General features: G+C 42.9%; 2 non-coding genes and 1 pseudogene across 2 annotated transcripts; all 3 read right to left on the bottom strand.

Annotated features, from left to right (window-relative positions):
• Positions 1–2,186: 2,186 nt before the first annotated feature.
• Positions 2,187–10,860, bottom strand: LOC112254927 (annotated as a pseudogene).
• LOC112255612 lies at positions 3,250–3,316 on the bottom strand. The gene has a single exon (XR_002954333.1). It is a non-coding gene; the product is annotated as a small nucleolar RNA SNORD57 (small nucleolar RNA).
• Positions 5,073–5,194, bottom strand: LOC112255548. Its single transcript, XR_002954276.1, has one exon. It is a non-coding gene; the product is annotated as a small nucleolar RNA SNORA26 (small nucleolar RNA).
• Positions 10,861–17,779: the final 6,919 nt, after the last annotated feature.

Raw genomic sequence — 17,779 nt, 5'->3', positions numbered from 1 at the left:
CTTGCACAGTGCTCCTTGGGATGTTTAAAGCTTGGGAAATCTTTTTGTATCCAAATCCGGCTTTACACTTCTTCACAACAGTATCTCGGACCTGCCTGGTGTGTTCCTTGTTCTTCATGATGCTCTCTGCGCTTTTAATGGACCTCTGAGACTATCACAGTGCAGGTGCATTTATACGGAGACTTGATTACACACAGGTGGATTGTATTTATCATCATTAGTCATTTAGGTCAACATTGGATCATTCAGAGATCCTCACTGAACTTCTGGAGAGTTTGCTGCACTGAAAGTAAAGGGGCTGAATAATTTTGCACGCCCAATTTTTCAGTTTTTGATTTGTTAAAAGTTTGAAATATCCAATAAATGTCGTTCCACTTCATGATTGTGTCCCACTTGTTGATTCTTCAAAAAATAAATAGTTTTATATCTTTATGTTTGAAGCCTGAAATGTGGCATAAGGTCGCAAAGTTCAAGGGGGCCGAATACTTTCGCAAGGCACTGTAAATACCTAGGTGTCTGGCTAGACTGTAAACTCTCCTTCCAGACTCATATTAAACATCTCCAATGCAAAATCAAATCTAGAATCGGCTTTCCATTTCGCAAACAAAACCTCCACTCACGCCGCCAAACGTACCCTAGTAAAACTGACTATCCTACCGATCCTCGACGATGTCATTTACAAAATAGCTTCCAATACTCTACTCAGCAAACTGGATGCAGTCTATCACAGTGCCATCCGTTTTGTTACCACATCACCGTATACCACACACCACTGTGACCTGTATGCTCTAGTCGGCTGGCCCTCGCTACATATTCTTCGCCAGACACACTGGCTCCAGGTCATCTATAAGTCTATGCTAGGTAAAGCTCCGCCTTATCTCAGCTCACGGGTCACGATAACACCACCCACACGTTCCAGCAGGTATATCTCACTGATCATCCCCAAAGCCAACACCTCATTTGGCCGCCTTACCTTCCAATTCCCTGCTGCCAATGACTGGAACAAATTGCAAAAATCGCTGAAAGCTGGAGACATATTTCCCTCACCAACTTTAAACATCAGCTACCTGAGCAGCTAACCGATCACTGCAGCTGTACATAATCCATCTGTAAATAGCCCACCCAATCTCCCTACGTCATCCCCATACTGTTTTTATTTACTTTTCTGCTCTTTTGCACATCTGCTCATTTATCACTCCAGTGTTAATCTGCTAAATTGTAATTATTTGCTACTATGGCCTATTTATTGCCTACCTCATGCCTTTTGCACACACTGTATATTGACTCTTTTTACTGTCATTTGCTTGTTTATTCCATATGTAACTTGTCTGTGTCACACTGCTTTGCTTTATCTTGGCCAGGTCGCAGTTGTAAATGAGCTTGTTCTCAACGAGCCTACCTGGTTAAATAAAGCAAAAAAATATATATATCCAGAGCATCCCAAACATGCTCAATGGGTAACGAGTATGCCGACCATGGAGGAACTGGGATATTTTCAGCTCCCGTGAATTGTGCATAGATCCTTATGACATAAGGCCGATAAGGTGAATGTCACGATAATGGGGTCTCATGATCTCATCACCGGATCTCTGCATTCAAATTGTCATCGATAAAATGCAATTGTGTTTGTCTGCCCATACCATAACCCCACGATGGGGCACTGTTAACATCAGCAAACCGCTCACCCACAAAGCCATACACGGTCTGCCCAGTACACTTGAAACCAGAATTCATCAGTGAAGAGCCCACTTCTCCAGCATGTCCATCGAAGGTGAGCATTTTCCCCCCGAAGTCAGGTCAAGAATTGCAGACGAGCTTCACTGAGAAAAGGTGTGTATAGAAATCCTTTGGTTGCACAAACCCAGACTCATCAGCTGTCCAAGTGGCTGCTCTCACAACCCTGCAGGTGAAGAAGCCAGATGGGCCCTGGGCTGGCACAGATACACACGGTCTGCAGTTGAGGCTGGTTGGACGTACTTCCAAAATGACACCTGAAGTGGCTTATGGTGGAGAAATGAACATCCCTGCAGTCAGCATGTCAATTGCACTCACTCAAAACTGCACATTTTAGTAGTCTGTGTAATACACATGCCATTTAATCAGCTTCTGGATATGCCACACCTGTCAGGCAGATTAGTAATGCTCACTAGCAGGATAGTAAACAAATTTGAGAGAAACTAGCTGTGTGTATGGAACATTTTTGCCATCCTTTATTTCAGCTGAAGAAATGAAGCATGTGACCAACACTTTATATGTTGCGTTTATATTTTTGTTCAGTATATTTCAGACACATCAGGTAGGTAGCGTGTATTTAGTAGAAAAATGGTTGAAAGCAAGTTGACGCTGAACAGATTTGATAGAGAAAATGGACATGAAAGTATTTACATAATGGGAATGTATAATTACATTAACTTCAAGGCACTGAGCTGAATATTCACTTTCAGTGTGAAGTGCGTTGAGGATTGGAAGGTATAAAATTGAGACAAACACTGATTACACAAGTCAATCTGCTTTCAACCTCATTGGGTGGGTTAAGTCAAAAATAAGCAATAAAAAAAAAAATCAACTGTACAAAACTAAGAAATGTTCAGTCTCATCCAAATCCTCTACAATCCTCAACATTTCTTATTTTTCTTCTTCTCAGTCTGGGGGTCTCTGGGGCCTCTTCAGCCACCTCTATTTCCTCACTCTTTCATTTCTTTTTGGCTATGGGGTCTCCATTCTCTGTTGCTGGAGCCTCTTCCTTCATTTGGACAGCTTCCTCTGCTGCATGCTTCTTTACCACAGCGACGTCACATTCTCCCTTCTCACCATTAGCATAAACCCATAATAGAAAACACATTAGGATGTTACATAATTTTCCCATGGCATTAGTTTTAATTGCAGTATGACAAGAGCTGTAATGTCCGATTCACTTCAGTGATTTGGTCTACAGTAGAAGACCAGTCAATGGTTCGGAGTCAAGTTAGTTTAGCATGTCATACACAGAGAGAACCACGTAGAAGGGTCAAATCTAAACATGCTTTCAGTTTCCGGACAGAGCTAAACCAATACATACCTCTTCATCGCCTGTGGAAAGAGCTGCCAGCTTCTTCTCCCGCTTCCTATGTTTCTTCTCCCTTTTCTCCAATCTGATCTTTATCTCAGCTGCCACCTCTCCTGCCTAGGAGTGGTAAGCCAAACAGCATGGGTAAACAGTGAATACTTCTAGAAGACTAGCTGCTAGTAGCACTGATGTGCTTTGGCGCTGTGTCAGGCTCATTAAATCAGTTAAACCCCCACATTTGAGTCAGGGAAAGTGTTGTCATCACTCACAGCAGATTAGCTAAACATCTACAAGGAAAAAAAGAGTCCTAAAAGCAGGGTTCATACACATTGACAGATGGAATTTCATTACTTGTAACCAAATTTCTCATGACCAACGCATACAAAAGTACACGTTTTTACACAATTTGATTTGAAAAGTAATGTATTGACACTGGGAGGCTGCTTTGATCCCATACTTAAAATTACATTAAACAGAAATGTCCATTACGTTTCAGATTTGATGACTTTTTTAAACTCTTCCAGGCCTAGAAATCATCATTTTAAAATTCCATTACTTTCCCCAGATTTTTATTACCGTACAAACGCTGTAAATGCATGCTCACAAACCCAAGAAAATTAATCCCACGCCAGTGACATAGCTCACCTGTATCACTGCCTCAGTTCATGACATCCAGGTTCTTGCGAGGTGCCTCGCCCGTCTCGTAGAATGACAGGCGCTCCTCCACCTGGTCACGCAGCTTGTCACCAAACACACAGGTGGGCACCTCTGTCAGTGGGAGGGAGAGGAAACGTCAATACCACCGCAGGAGAGCACGGGGCAGCAGTAGTCAAGACACCAAAGCTCAGTATTTAGCCAGTCACCATCATGTACCCAGAGGTGGATTACTGTTGATGAAAAAAAGAACATCATTGCAAATAATCCAAAAGGGTCATAATAAACAGGACCCGAAACAGAACGCTGAGAGGACCTTGATCTACCAGGCCCAAGCTAAGTTTGTCCTCTGCTCTCCTCATGGGTTAACAGACATCTTAACTCACCAGAGAAGGTATCGATTCGTGAGGCGATGGTGCACTTGTTGGCAAGGTAACAGGAGATACGCCCTTTGTTCTTGGCTGCAGCACGGCCGATGAAAGTTGAGTGGAAGACGAAACCGTACTTAGGAGTGTTGCCACGGGTCTTCAGAGCCCTGTGTGTGGGGAATGGATATTGGGTTTCCAGTGAAAGTCACTTTGGAAACATGTTACAACTGTTGATTGTTGATTTTTCTACACAATAAATTATTGGTTGAGTATGTAGGAGTTACAGTATCTACCTCTGCACACTAGGCAGCTGCTCAGACTGCGGGGGTGCATAAGGGAGAGGGATCACGCTGAAGGGGTCACACCACCAGTCACCCTTCTCTGCTTAGCCCCAGCCCTGCCATCATAGTAGCTGCCAGTTTCCCCAGCAGGGAGTGGGTGCCCCAGTACCTGAACAGGGCCTTCTCGGCGCCCAGGATCTGCACGGTGGAGGCTGGGTACTTGGCCAGGTTGGTCAGGCTGCCGGCATGGGAGATGAGATGTGCTCCCACCTAAAGGAGGAAGAAACACCAAGTCAGAGGTTGGCTGATGAACATTTTACCATGAGCTGAGGTGTCAGGGACTGTCAGGACCGATGGAAGACTCAACACAAAGAATTCAGGGGATTGACAGATTTGGTATAAACATCATTCAGTCCCCTTAGGAAGAGTATGTAGATTGGACATTTGCTGAATCTAATTACTACGCACCACATCTCCTATAAGGGTAGCCAGGTTGGGGGCTACCTGGCAAATTTTAGAGCGCAGGTACTCCTGGAGTTCCAGCCTGTAGGAGGCTAGCGAGGCCACACGGTTGGAGAACCTCTCAATGTTGATCAGGTCGATGGGAGAGATGTCCATGCCTACAGAAAGCCAGGGGAAAACAGTTTCAGCGGCAGTCTCGATACCTAGACACGGGAATTCAATGTACAAACATCTCCACTGTGAAGATGACTGAAATACACGTTTTGTATCTCCCGACAGGATCCGCAGTGAGGATGAGCCTACACTACAGGTTTATGAGAGAACTATCATACTCTTCCCCTCTGTGTTGGTCATATAGGACACTTAAAGTCCCAGATGGGCAAAAAAGGGGTTGGTTTTATAAGTGTGTATAATATACTGTGTGGCTTGGCGACTGACCCATGGAGCTGCGGGATGCCTCCAGGACAGCCCGGGCCTTAGCACTGTCCATCACTTCCTCCTCCAGGCTCTCCTCGCTCAGCTCCTTTCTGTTGCCAATCAGCTGGGCCATCTTGCAGTACGTAGAGTTGTCAGTCACTATCTTGATCAGCTCTGGGAAGTGGTAGCCATACCACTCACTATAAAGCAGAAGGGGAGGGGCGAGCAGAAGTTATAAAACGTTAGGATAGTCTTAACCAGGTTGAAGGCATACCTGACATTTATACTGCGGGACTGTCAGCACCGATGGAACACTCAATATAGAGTTTAGGGGATAGACAGATTTGGTATAGTCATCATTTGGTCATGTTAGCAAGACTGCCAAGTGGATGGTTGTTGGGTCTACTACTACGTACCCTATGAGGGAGACTTGACATTAACAGCAGCTGTACGTACCGCACACGCATGGAGAACGTGTTGATGTCCTTGTCCAGCTGGTCCAGGAGGGCAATGGACTGGATGATCATGTTGTCGGACCTGTTGACGTTGAACTTGACCTTGGCTCTGGAGTAGCTGTGGCCCAGACCTAGTTGGCAGCCAGCCCCTTTATCAGGGAGTGGAAGTGGAGACGCACCCCTTCAGGGGAGATGGGTAGTGACATTGAGTATGTGCGGTGGAGGCACTTTCACAGCCCTAGGTCATTCGCCCTGGCGGCCATTCAGATTTTCAGTATAAACCATCACGAGGGTCAGGGGTTGATTATATTGACATCACCACAGGCCAGGTATCGCCAGCCACACACAAGTTACTCGTCACAACATAAAAGACGAGATAACAACCCCCCCCAAAAAATACTTTTACTGTAGTTCATGTGAGTCCTCACCTCTCAGTATCTGACACCACTCCACCAGTCTGGATAGACAGGCCCAGCTCCTCCTGCAGAGCTCCTCCTATCTTGGCATCACCCACCCCCAGCATCGCTGCCTTCTTACCCCCTATGGGCAGGTTAGTCTCCAGGAACAGCCTCAGGTCAGCGTGGACCACACCTGCCATGATGGAAATAGCCACGCGATGCAGATAATGCCAAGTGGACAAGAGAAAGGATGTTTAGCGAGAATAAAGTCACATGTCAGAAGTGGATGGTCAGCGCAGCCCACGGGTCGTGTGACGTGATAATGTATACCCAGCAAAAATAAATGCAACAAGTTACAGTTCATAACAAAAATTATTTAAATACATTTGCAATGCCCTAATCCGGCCTTTATTATCTTCTTTGGGAACGGGGGGCAGTATTGGGTAGCTTGGATGAATAAGGTTCCCAGAGTAAACTGCCTGCTACTCAGGCCCAGAAGCTAGAATATGCATAAAATTAGTAGATTTAGATAGTTTCCAAACTGTTAAAATAATGTCTGAGTATAACAGAACTCACATGACAGGCAAAAACCTGAGAAAAATCCAACCAGGAAGTAGGAAATCAGACTGGTATTTAAAAAAAAATTTAAAACATGATTGCCTATCCAATATAGTGTCTATGGGATCAGATTGCACTTCAAGGCTTCCACTAGATGCCAACAGACTTTAGAATGTTGCTTCAGGCTTCTACTATGAAAGGGGAGCGAATAAGAGCTGTTTGAACCAGGGGTCTGGCTGAAAGCCATTAGCTTTCAGCTGTACGTACCGCACACATGAAGATGTCGTTCCCATAGCAACGATTAAAACATTCCCTAACCAGAAACCGTGGATTGATGGCAGCATTCGTGTGAAACTGAAAGCGCGAACCACTGCTTTTAATCAGAGCAAGGTGTCTGGTAACATGACTGAATACAAACAGTGCAGCTATTCCCTCCACAAGGCTATTAAACAAGCTAAGCGTCAGTACAGAGACAAAGTAGAATCTCAATTCAACGGCTCAGACACAAGAGGCATGTGGCAGGGTCTACAGTCAATCACGGACTACAGGAAGAAATCCAGCCCAGTCACGGACCAGGATGTCTTGCTCCCAGGCAGACTAAATAACTTTTTTGCCCGCTTTGAGGACAATACAGTGCCAATGACACGGCCTGCAATGAAAACATGCGGTCTCTCCTTCACTGCAGCCGAGGTGAGTAAGACATTTAAACGTGTTAACCCTCGCAAGGCTGCAGGCCCAGACGGCATCCCCAGCCGCGCCCTCAGAGCATGCGCAGACCAGAGCATGCGCAGACCAGCTGGCCGGTGTGTTTACGGACATATTCAATCAATCCCTATACCAGTCTGCTGTTCCCACATGCTTCAAGAGGGCCACCATTGTTCCTGTTCCCAAGAAAGCTAAGGTAACTGAGCTAAACGACTACCGCCCCGTAGCACTCACATCCGTCATCATGAAGTGCTTTGAGACTAGTCAAGGACCATATCACCTCCACCCTACCTGACACCCTAGACCCACTCCAATTTGCTTACCGCCCAAATAGGTCCACAGACGATGCAATCTCAACCACACTGCACACTGCCCTAACCCATCTGGACAAGAGGAATACCTATGTGAGAATGCTGTTCATTGACTACAGCTCGGCATTCAACACCATAGTACCCTCCAAGCTCGTCATCAAGCTCGAGACCCTGGGTCTCGACCCCGCCCTGTGCAACTGGGTACTGGACTTCCTGACGGGCCGCCCCCAGGTGGTGAGGGTAGGCAACAACATCTCCACCCCGCTGATCCTCAACACTGGGGCCCCACAAGGGTGCGTTCTGAGCCCTCTCCTGTACTCCCTGTTCACCCACGACTGCGTGGCCACGCACGCCTCCAACTCAATCATCAAGTTTGTGGACGACACAACAGTGGTAGGCTTGATTACCAACAACGACGAGACGGCCTACAGGGAGGAGGTGAGGGCCCTCGGAGTGTGGTGTCAGGAAAATAACCTCACACTCAACGTCAACAAAACTAAGGAGATGATTGTGGACTTCAGGAAACAGCAGAGGGAACACCCCCTATCCACATCGATGGAACAGTATTGGAGAGGGTAGCAAGTTTTAAGTTCCTCGGCATACACATCACAGACAAACTGAATTGGTCCACTCACACAGACAGCATCGTGAAGAAGGCGCAGCAGCGCCTCTTCAACCTCAGGAGGCTGAAGAAATTTGGCTTGTCACCAAAAGCACTCACAAACTTCTACAGATGCACAATCGAGAGCATCCTGGCGGGCTGTATCACCGCCTGGTACGGCAACTGCTCCGCCCTCAACCGTAAGGCTCTCCGGAGGGTAGTGAGGTCTGCACAACGCATCACCGGGGGCAAACTACCTGCCCTCCAGGACACCTACACCACCCGATGTTACAGGAAGGCCATAAAGATCATCAAGGACATCAACCATCCGAGCCACTGCCTGTTCACCCCGCTATCATCCAGAAGGCGAGGTCAGTACAGGTGCATCAAAGCTGGGACCGAGAGACTGAAAAACAGCTTCTATCTCAAGGCCATCAGACTGTTAAACAGCCACCACTAACATTGAGTGGCTGCTGCCAACACACTGACACAGACTCAACTCCAGCCACTTTAATAATGGGAATTGATGGGAAATGATGTAAATATATCACTAGCCACTTTAAACAATGCTACATATAATGTTACTACCCTACATTATTCATCTCATATGCATACGTATATACTGTACTCTATATCATCGACTGTATCCTTATGTAATACATGTTGCCACTTTAACTATGCCACTTTGTTTACATACTCATCTCATATGTATATACTGTACTCGATACCATCTACTGTATCTTGCCTATGCTGCTCTGTACCATCACTCATTCATATATCCTTATGCACATATTCTTTATCCCCTTACACTGTGTATAAGACAGTAGTTTTGGAATTGTTAGTTAGATTACTTGTTGGTTATTACTGCATTGTCGGAACTAGAAGCACAAGCATTTCGCTACACTCGCATTAACATCTGCTAACCATGTGTATGTGACAAATAAAATTTGATTTGATTAGCTAAGTCTCGCGAGCGTGAGCACCGTTCCCTTTCATTTCTAAAGACAAAGGAATTGTCCGGTTGGAATATTATTGAAGATGTATGATAAAAACATCCTAAAGATTGATTATATACATTGTTTGACATGTTTCTATGAACTGTAATGGATTTTTTAAAACTTTGTCTGGACTTAGTGCCCGCGCCTTGCGCATTTGGATTACTGGTCTAAATGTGCAAACAAAAAGGAGGTATTTGGACATAAAGATAAACTTTATCGAACAAAAATTGTCTAACATGGAGACCTGGAAGTACCATCAGAGGAATATCAAAGGTAAGTGATTAATTTTAATGCTATTTCTCTTTTGTGACACCTCTCCTTGGTTGGAAAATGGCTGTATGGTTCTCTGTGGCTAGGCGTTGACCTAACAATCGCAGTGTGCTTTCGCCGTAAAGCCTTTTTGAAATCAGACACTGTGGCTGGATTAACAAGGTTTATCTTTAAAATGGTGTATAATACTTGTATGTTTGAGGAATTTTAATCAGATTACTGTTTGAATTTGGCGCCCTGCAACTTCACTGGCTGTTGGCGAGGTGGGACGCTACCACCCCACATATCCCAGAGAGGTTAAAGTATGGGTCACAACCCACCTTCCTGTTAATGGCGGGTTGCGACGTGTCAGTGTACATGTATAATCATTTCATTATTTACTGGAACTGATTTGGCCACGTGCATCTGCACTCTGTTCAGTGCGCTCTCTGTTGAAGCAGCAGTCAGCCGCTGATGCACGTGTGCCTCGCAGTTTACCGGATCTTTTTTTCTACCGTTTTCTTGAAGATTATGCCGTGACACGATGCAGCGCTGTCATTCAGGCCGCAGATGCGCTGTCAGCCATTGACTTGTCATTCCCACTCGCCATCACTCACCGTTGTCATCAAACGGACTCATGCTAGCCACAAGTTCTGACTGAGCTCAATTGTCATGAAACGCATATACAGCGATGAGTTTCTCTTTCATACAAACTGATAACGAGGAGGGCCCACAATGTGTTGTGTGTGGAAGTGCTTAGTAGAGACTCACATAACACATTTTTTTAATATAAAACGACACGACCTGACCAAACATCCACAGCAACCTGATGGTAAACCCAGGGAGTTATTTCAGAACAGGGCAGAATGCGTTAGGAAAGTGCTTAGACAGTGGAAAAGTCAGCTAGCAAGGCATTGTCGTCATTTTTTAACAGGTGATAAGCAGTTATAAGGGAGCACTAACTAACTCATAGTAGTAGATGTGAGTTTCTTTCATTCAAATCCCTGGCCTTGTACACAGCTAATAGCTAACATTCGCCAAAGCAAGCTAGCTACTGATAGGGTTGTACTAAGTAACCGTACAGGTGAAAAATGATCAGACCTACTGTACATCTACTGTAGAAATGGTTGAAAACTAGTCTAGGTTGGAACGGTTGCTGATAAAATACAATAATTTGTATTCTTAACTGGAATAAACTTATTGAAGCAAGATGTTTGAGGCAAACACACTCACACAGTTCTGGGTTGCTCATCTACAGCAGGAAGCCGGTCTCCTGTCTGACTGAGAAAACAGTAGATGTTCTGGTCCAGTTTGGCACCACATGCCTATGCGAGTCAGGGTTCCCAACTCTAACACACTTAAAAAACAAGTACAGGAAGAGTATGACCTCAGTGTTGCACTTTGCAAAAACAGAGCCCAGAATAGACATGCTCTCATTAGGACTGTGTTTTCTGGTCTATCTGTACTGTTAATGAGGGTTGCACTATCAAAACGCCTGTGTGTGTGTTCTGTTATTCATGTGTGATCAATCGGTTTAATCCAATTCAGAATTAAAATTATTTATTGTATGTTAATAGCAACAGCACCAACCTAGACAGATATGAAAGAGTGTTTTTAATGGGGGAAAATAGGATGGAAAAGTTTAAGAACCCATGCCCCAATTTATGGATTTCACATGACTGGGCAGGGGTGCATCATGGGTGGGTCTTGGAGGGTATAGGCCCACCCACTAAGCAGCCAGGCCCAGCCAATCAGAATTACTCCCAGGGTTTATTACAGAGACCCCTGGTGAGGTCCTGGGCTAGCATGGTTTGTCTGCACTGCAAAATTCTCTCAAACGACATTTGAGGTAGTTTATGGCAGACACATGAACATTAAATTCTCTGGCAACAGCTCTGTAAGGACATTTCTGCAGGCCGCAAGACACTACCTCAACTTGAGACATTTGTGGCATGGTGTTGTGACAAAACAGCATGGTCATTACAATGTGCAGTTAAAACAGCTTCTTGATATGCTACACCTGTCTGGTGGCCGGATTATTTTGGCAATGGAAAAATGTTCACTAACTGGGATGTAAACACATTTCTACCAAAAATTTGAAATAAACTGTGTCTATGGTTAATTTCTGTGATTTTCTATTTCAGCTCATGAAAAACACCTTAAATGTTGAGTTTAGAATCTATCAACTTTAGATTTAAGTTCAGTGTAGGTACTAGATAGTATTTCTCCAAAATACTGTAACGTGAACCTATTTGAACTTGCGTGTCATTAAACCAATACTACGGTCACCACGTGTTGTGGGGATCAATACGCAGTACCCATGGCATGCACATTGTAAAGATATTTAAACTAGTCCCTTACCTATAGCAAATGTTTACAGCCATGTTAAATGTGTTCATTAAATCCTTTCGCAAATCTGGCTTTTTAACAAGACTGAGGCCTAGTCGTGAGGCTGCCAACACATTCCCAATCTTTGCTGAGAACGCTAACGTTGGGTAATGACCGTCAATTTGGAATGGAACGCTAATTGCTTACAGTAAATGTTTTATTCTGATATGATAAATCAAACACGTTTTTGTAACTTAACTTGTTAACTCTTCACCTTTCGACCCTGAAATTGAATATATGCCATATACGTTAGCTAGTTGGGTAAGCTAACGTTATTTTCCAAAACATTTTATTGATGAGTAGTTTTTGTTGGTATTTCAAATGCTGAAACGTATAACAAAAACTATCTTACCATGATTGCACAATCTCTGATGCTATGCGTGTCCTTTCCTCTGCTTCACGAATGTATAAAGACTTTTAGTTTTCCACACGCGGCTACATGACGGTATTACAGTGGGGTCGACTTTGTATCGCGAGATTCATGAACGCTGCGTCATGTCTTGCACTACCTGGTGATTGGTGAATGATGAGCTCAGTTGGGAGGGACAGAGAACATGGAGGGGATGCTGTAAGCGAGGTTTATGATGGGTTTTAGGCAAATTATTGCAATGGGGATTTCTATGGAGTATCACAGCCATAATATCAGCCTATATAAATACCTATTGATCTGCAAAGGAATACAATCTTTAATAAGTATTTAGGTTAATCTGATTTGAATGTCATTCATTAGTCTGTCATTCAAATTGTATTCTATATTATTATTTGAAATTCATTTTAAATTAATAATGTCAATGGAGTTAGCTTCTGCAATTCAACACTGTTCACACATTGTCAGTACTTGAAATTCATTCATTTTCATTTTCTTCTTTAAAACATTTACAAGCTAACTGTCAGTGATTTTTTTTTTTAACTATGCCCCCTTCAACTTTGTCATGAAAATGTAAGAGCAAAAGCAATATCCTCCAACAGTGCTTAATTTGTAAATTGGGAGGTGCCAGAATAAAATGTGAGCCGAGAGGGGGGTGACATGGGGGGTTCTGAGGTATTAGAATGGATTAATAAAACAAAACTTTATAATAAAGCTTTGCATGTATTAGCATCGCTTTTGTGTGCTGGCATAGAGCAATAGAGTAGAGGCACTTGGAGAAATAGAGTAGAGGCACTTGGAGAAATAGAGTAGAGGCACTTGGAGAAATAGAGTAGAGGCACTTGGAGAAATAGAGTAGAGGCACTTGGAGAAATAGAGTAGAGGCACTTGGAGAAATAGAGTAGAGGCACTTGGAGAAATAGAGTAGAGGCACTTGGAGAAATAAAGTAGAGGCACTTGGAGAAATAAAGTAGAGGCACTTGGAGAAATAGAGTAGAGGCACTTGGAGAAGTTTCACAGATGAGGAATTTTAGGTTGGAACTGTTGCTGATAAAAAAAGCCCTTTCGGCCTTTTATAAACACATTTCATGTGATTCTACATACGTTTAGATGACTGGAGACTTTAGCATAATCTTGTTTTAATACCTCACAAATGATCGAAATGACAGGCTACGTTGACACTGACAAACTGAGAATCTGAGATCAATTAAAACGACCTTGTCTTGAATCCAGCAATAGCCTTTTGGCCTAGGTGTGTGGAGACACTGTACAATATGAGGAGGAAATTTGGGGTGGCAGGTAGCCTAGTGGTTAGAGCATTGGACTAGTAACCAAAAGGTTGCAAGATCAAATTGCCGAGCTGACAATGTAAAAATCTGTTGTTCTGCTCCTGAACAAGGCAGTTAACCCACTGTTCCTAGGCTGTCATTGAAAATAAGAATTTGTTCTTAGCTGACTTGCCTAGTAAAATAAAAGGTATACATTTTTTTAAATTTCAGACTCACCCAATGGTGCTCAGCTCACTCACCAGCGATGGTGATACGCTCATGCCAAAAGCCTATTTCTCTCTCTCGTTTTACTTTGTCAAACAATGTTGCTCTCTCAATAGGCCTATTTGGAAGTTGATAACATATTTGGTTGGGACAGGGTAGCCTAGTGGTTAGAGTGTTGGACTAGTAACCGGAAGGTTGTGAGGTCTGGGGGTTGGGTCAAGAATATTAATCTCCGTATTATTGTGGAAGGCAATAGACACCAAGACTTGTCATTGCTTCCCAGTTTACAATCCTTTTAATCTCCTGCTGATACTTTTAAATGACACTCCTATATCACACTCCCCAATCAAATCTGCCTCCCAGTAATGGCATTTGGTAGGAGGCTCTATACACAGCACCTGTGACATATCCTCAAATCTCTCTGGGTCATCATGATATGGCTGTTTCTCTTCCACCCATGTCCCCTTTCTGGTCTCCTCAGTCAGTGAGATATTTATGTTTGCTCTGTTTGGGTCTAGTGTGACCTCAGTAACATCTGCACAACCAAGAGAAGTCAGAAAATTGTATCAGAAGCAGTGGGTCAACAGCAATTAGATTAAAAAGCATTATCAATAGCAAAGTCACCTACACTTTTAAAGCAGCTCTGGTTTTAACCAAAACTCTTCATTTTGAGTCAAACTGTGGGAGAGGCAAAGGAATAGACATTAAGTTAGTGACAGACTCATTGCTCAAAAAAGTGTTAACCAAATCAAAATATATTTTATATTTCAGATTCTTCAAAGTAGCCACCCTTTGCCTTGACACCTTTGCACACTCTTGGCCTTCTCTCAACCAGCTTCATGAGGAATGCTTTTCCAACAGTCTTGAAGGAGTTCCCACATATGCTGAGCACTTGTTGGCTGCTTTTCCTTCACTCTGCAGTCAATCACATCCCAAACCATCTCAATTGGGTTGAGGTTGGGTAATTGTGGAGGCCAGGTCATCTGATGCAGCACTCCATCACTCTCCTTTATCAAATAGCCCTTACACAGCCTGGAGGTGTGTTTTAGGTCATTGTCCTTTTGAAAAACAAATGATAGTCCCACTAAGCGCAAACCACATGGGATGGCGTATCACTGCAGAATGCTGTGGTAGCCATGCTGGTTACGTGTGCCTTGAATTCTAAATAAAGCACTGATAGTGTCACCAGCAAAGCACCCTCACAAAATCATACCTCCTCCTACATGCTTCACGGTGGGAGCCACACATGCAGAGATCATCCGATCACCTACTCTACGTTTCACAAAGACACAGCGGTTGGAACCAAAAATATCACATTTGGACTCATCAGACCAAAGGACAGATTTCTACCCCAATGTTCATTGCTCGTGTTTCTTGGCCCAAACAAGTCTCTTCTTCTTATTTGTGTACTTTAGTATTTCTTGCATAATATGGACTTGGTATTTTACCAAATAGGGCTATCTTCTGTATACCACCCCTTCCTTGCCACAACACAACTGATTGGCTCAAATGCAAGAAGGAAAGAAATTCCACAAATTAACAAGGCACACCTGTTAATTGAAATGCATTCCATGTGACTACCTCATTAAGCTGGTTGAGAGAATGCCAAGAGTGTGCAAAGCTGCTTTGAAGAATCTCAAATATAAAATATATTTTGTGTAATTAACACTTTTTTAGTTACTACATGATTCCACATGTGTTATTTCAAAGTTTTGATGTCTTCATTATTATTCTACAATGTAGAAAATAGTAAAAAAAACAAACTCTTGAGTAGGTGTGTCCACGCTTTTGACTGATACTGTATATTGAAATTTTAAAAAAGTATTATTGAAAATTATATTTCTGTACATTTGTCCACCTATGTATTTCTCACAGTATCTCCAGTTCACAGTGTGGATTCTCCAGTCCAGGAGAGAGCAGCTTCACTCCTGAATCCTGCAGGTCATTGTTACTCACATCCAACTCTCTCAAGGGAGAAGAGTTTGAGCTGAGAACTGTTGCCCATGTGTAACAACATGTCGCTGTCAGAAAACACTGACTCATCCTAAATGCGAAACAAAGATACAAAAATACAACAAGCAAGATAACAAGATATTAAAGTTGCACTATGCAGAAATCGCTCCGCCAATTCCTAGTTGCTAAAACTCTAATAGTTAGCCGAATTTCAGTTTATGTCACAAAATAATACAGTATAGTGTAGAGAAGGATTGTATCATCTAAACCACTGTGAAATATATTTTCCATAAACAAAAATATTGTATTTTCAGCTTTGTGAAGCTGGTGTATAGGACACAAAAACAAAGCTTAAGAACGGGAAGCATAGAAAAAGCACACATAGAACATTTATACCGCTTCTTAGACTTGCTTTCAAGTAGAATGATATATCTATAACTCACATTCTATGTGAATTTGACCAGGGTCACTCAAAAAGTTACATATTGTCACTTTACAAATACAGTTGAAGTCAGAAGTTTACATACACCTTAGCCAAATACATTTAAACTCAGTTATTCACAATTCCTGACATTTAATCCTAGAAAAAACTCCCTGTCTTAGGTCAGTTACGATCACCACTTTATTTTAAGAATGTGAATGTCAGAATAATTAGTAGAGAGAATGCTTTATTTCAGCTTATATTTCTTTCATCACATTCCCAGTGGGTCAGAAGTTTACATACACTCAATTAGTATTTGGTAGCATTGCCTTTCAATTGTTTAACTTGGGTCAAACATTTAGGGTCGCCTTCCACAAGCTTCCCACAATAAGTTGGGTGAATTTTGGCCCATTCCTCCTGACAGAGCTGGTGTAACTGAGTCAGGTTTGTAGGCCTCCTTGCTCACACACGCTTTTTCAGTTTTGCCCACACATTTTCTATAGGATTGAGGTCAGGGCTTTGTGATGGCCACTTCAATACCTTGACTTTGTTGTCCTGAAGCCATTTTGCCACAACTTTGGAAGTATGCTTTGGGGTCATTGTCCATTTGGAAGATCCATTTGCCACCAAGCTTTAACTTCCTGACTGATGTCTTGAGATGTTGCTTCAATATATCCACAAAATCTTCCACCCTCATGATGCCAACTATTTTGTGAAGTGCACCAGTCCCTCCTGCAGCAAAGCACCCCCACAACATGATGCTGCCACCCCCATGCTTCACGGTTGGGATGGTGTTCTTTGGCTTGCATACTCCCCCTTTTTCCTCCAAACATAACGATGGTCATTACCGCAGTTCTATTTTTGTTTCATCAGACTAGAGGACATTTCTCCAAAAAGTACGATCTTTGTCCCCATGTGCAGTTGCAAACCGTAGTCTGGCTTTTTTATGGCGCTTTTGGAGCAGTGGCTTCTTCCTTGCTGAGTAGCCTTTCAGGTTATGTCGATGTAGGACTCGTTTTACTGTGGATATAGGTACTTTTGTACCTGTTTCCTCCAGCATCTTCACAAGGTCCTTTGCTGTTGTTATGGGATTGATTTGCACTTTTCGCACCAAAGTACGTTCATCTCTAGGAGATAGAACGCGTCTCCTTCCTGAGCAGTATGATGACTGGAATTGTGATACAGTGAATTATAAGTGGAATAATCTGTCTGTAAACAATTGTTGGAAAAAATACTTGTCATGCACAAAGTAGATGTCCTATACGACTTGTCAAAACTATATTTTGTTAACAAGAAATTTGTGGAGTGGTTGAAAAACGAGTTTTAATGACTCCAACCTAAGTGTATGTAAACTTCCGACTTCAACTGTAGATGAGGGCAAAGGCCATACATTGAATGTCTTTTGTTGTTGTTGATATCAAGACCAAACTTAGTACAGATTTTCAAAGTCATACTTTCCCCATCACCAACATGAGATTTAAGATGATTGACCAAAATAGTATGGATTGTAGCCAATGGAATTTCGAGAAACATTTGTCAGAATTTTCTTGTCTTGTCTAGCTGCCATTTGTTGACTTACCATAGTATTATTTGCAAATCATTTAGGGACTAGTACAATGAGTACACATATCAAATATGGTGTCAAATCGGGGAA

The sequence above is a fragment of the Oncorhynchus tshawytscha genome, linkage group LG07 (genome assembly GCF_018296145.1).
Source record: "Oncorhynchus tshawytscha isolate Ot180627B linkage group LG07, Otsh_v2.0, whole genome shotgun sequence".
In the NCBI taxonomy this organism is placed as follows: domain Eukaryota; kingdom Metazoa; phylum Chordata; class Actinopteri; order Salmoniformes; family Salmonidae; genus Oncorhynchus; species Oncorhynchus tshawytscha.
Note: the sequence above shows the minus strand (reverse complement) of the source record. Positions and strands in the feature narration are given on the sequence as shown.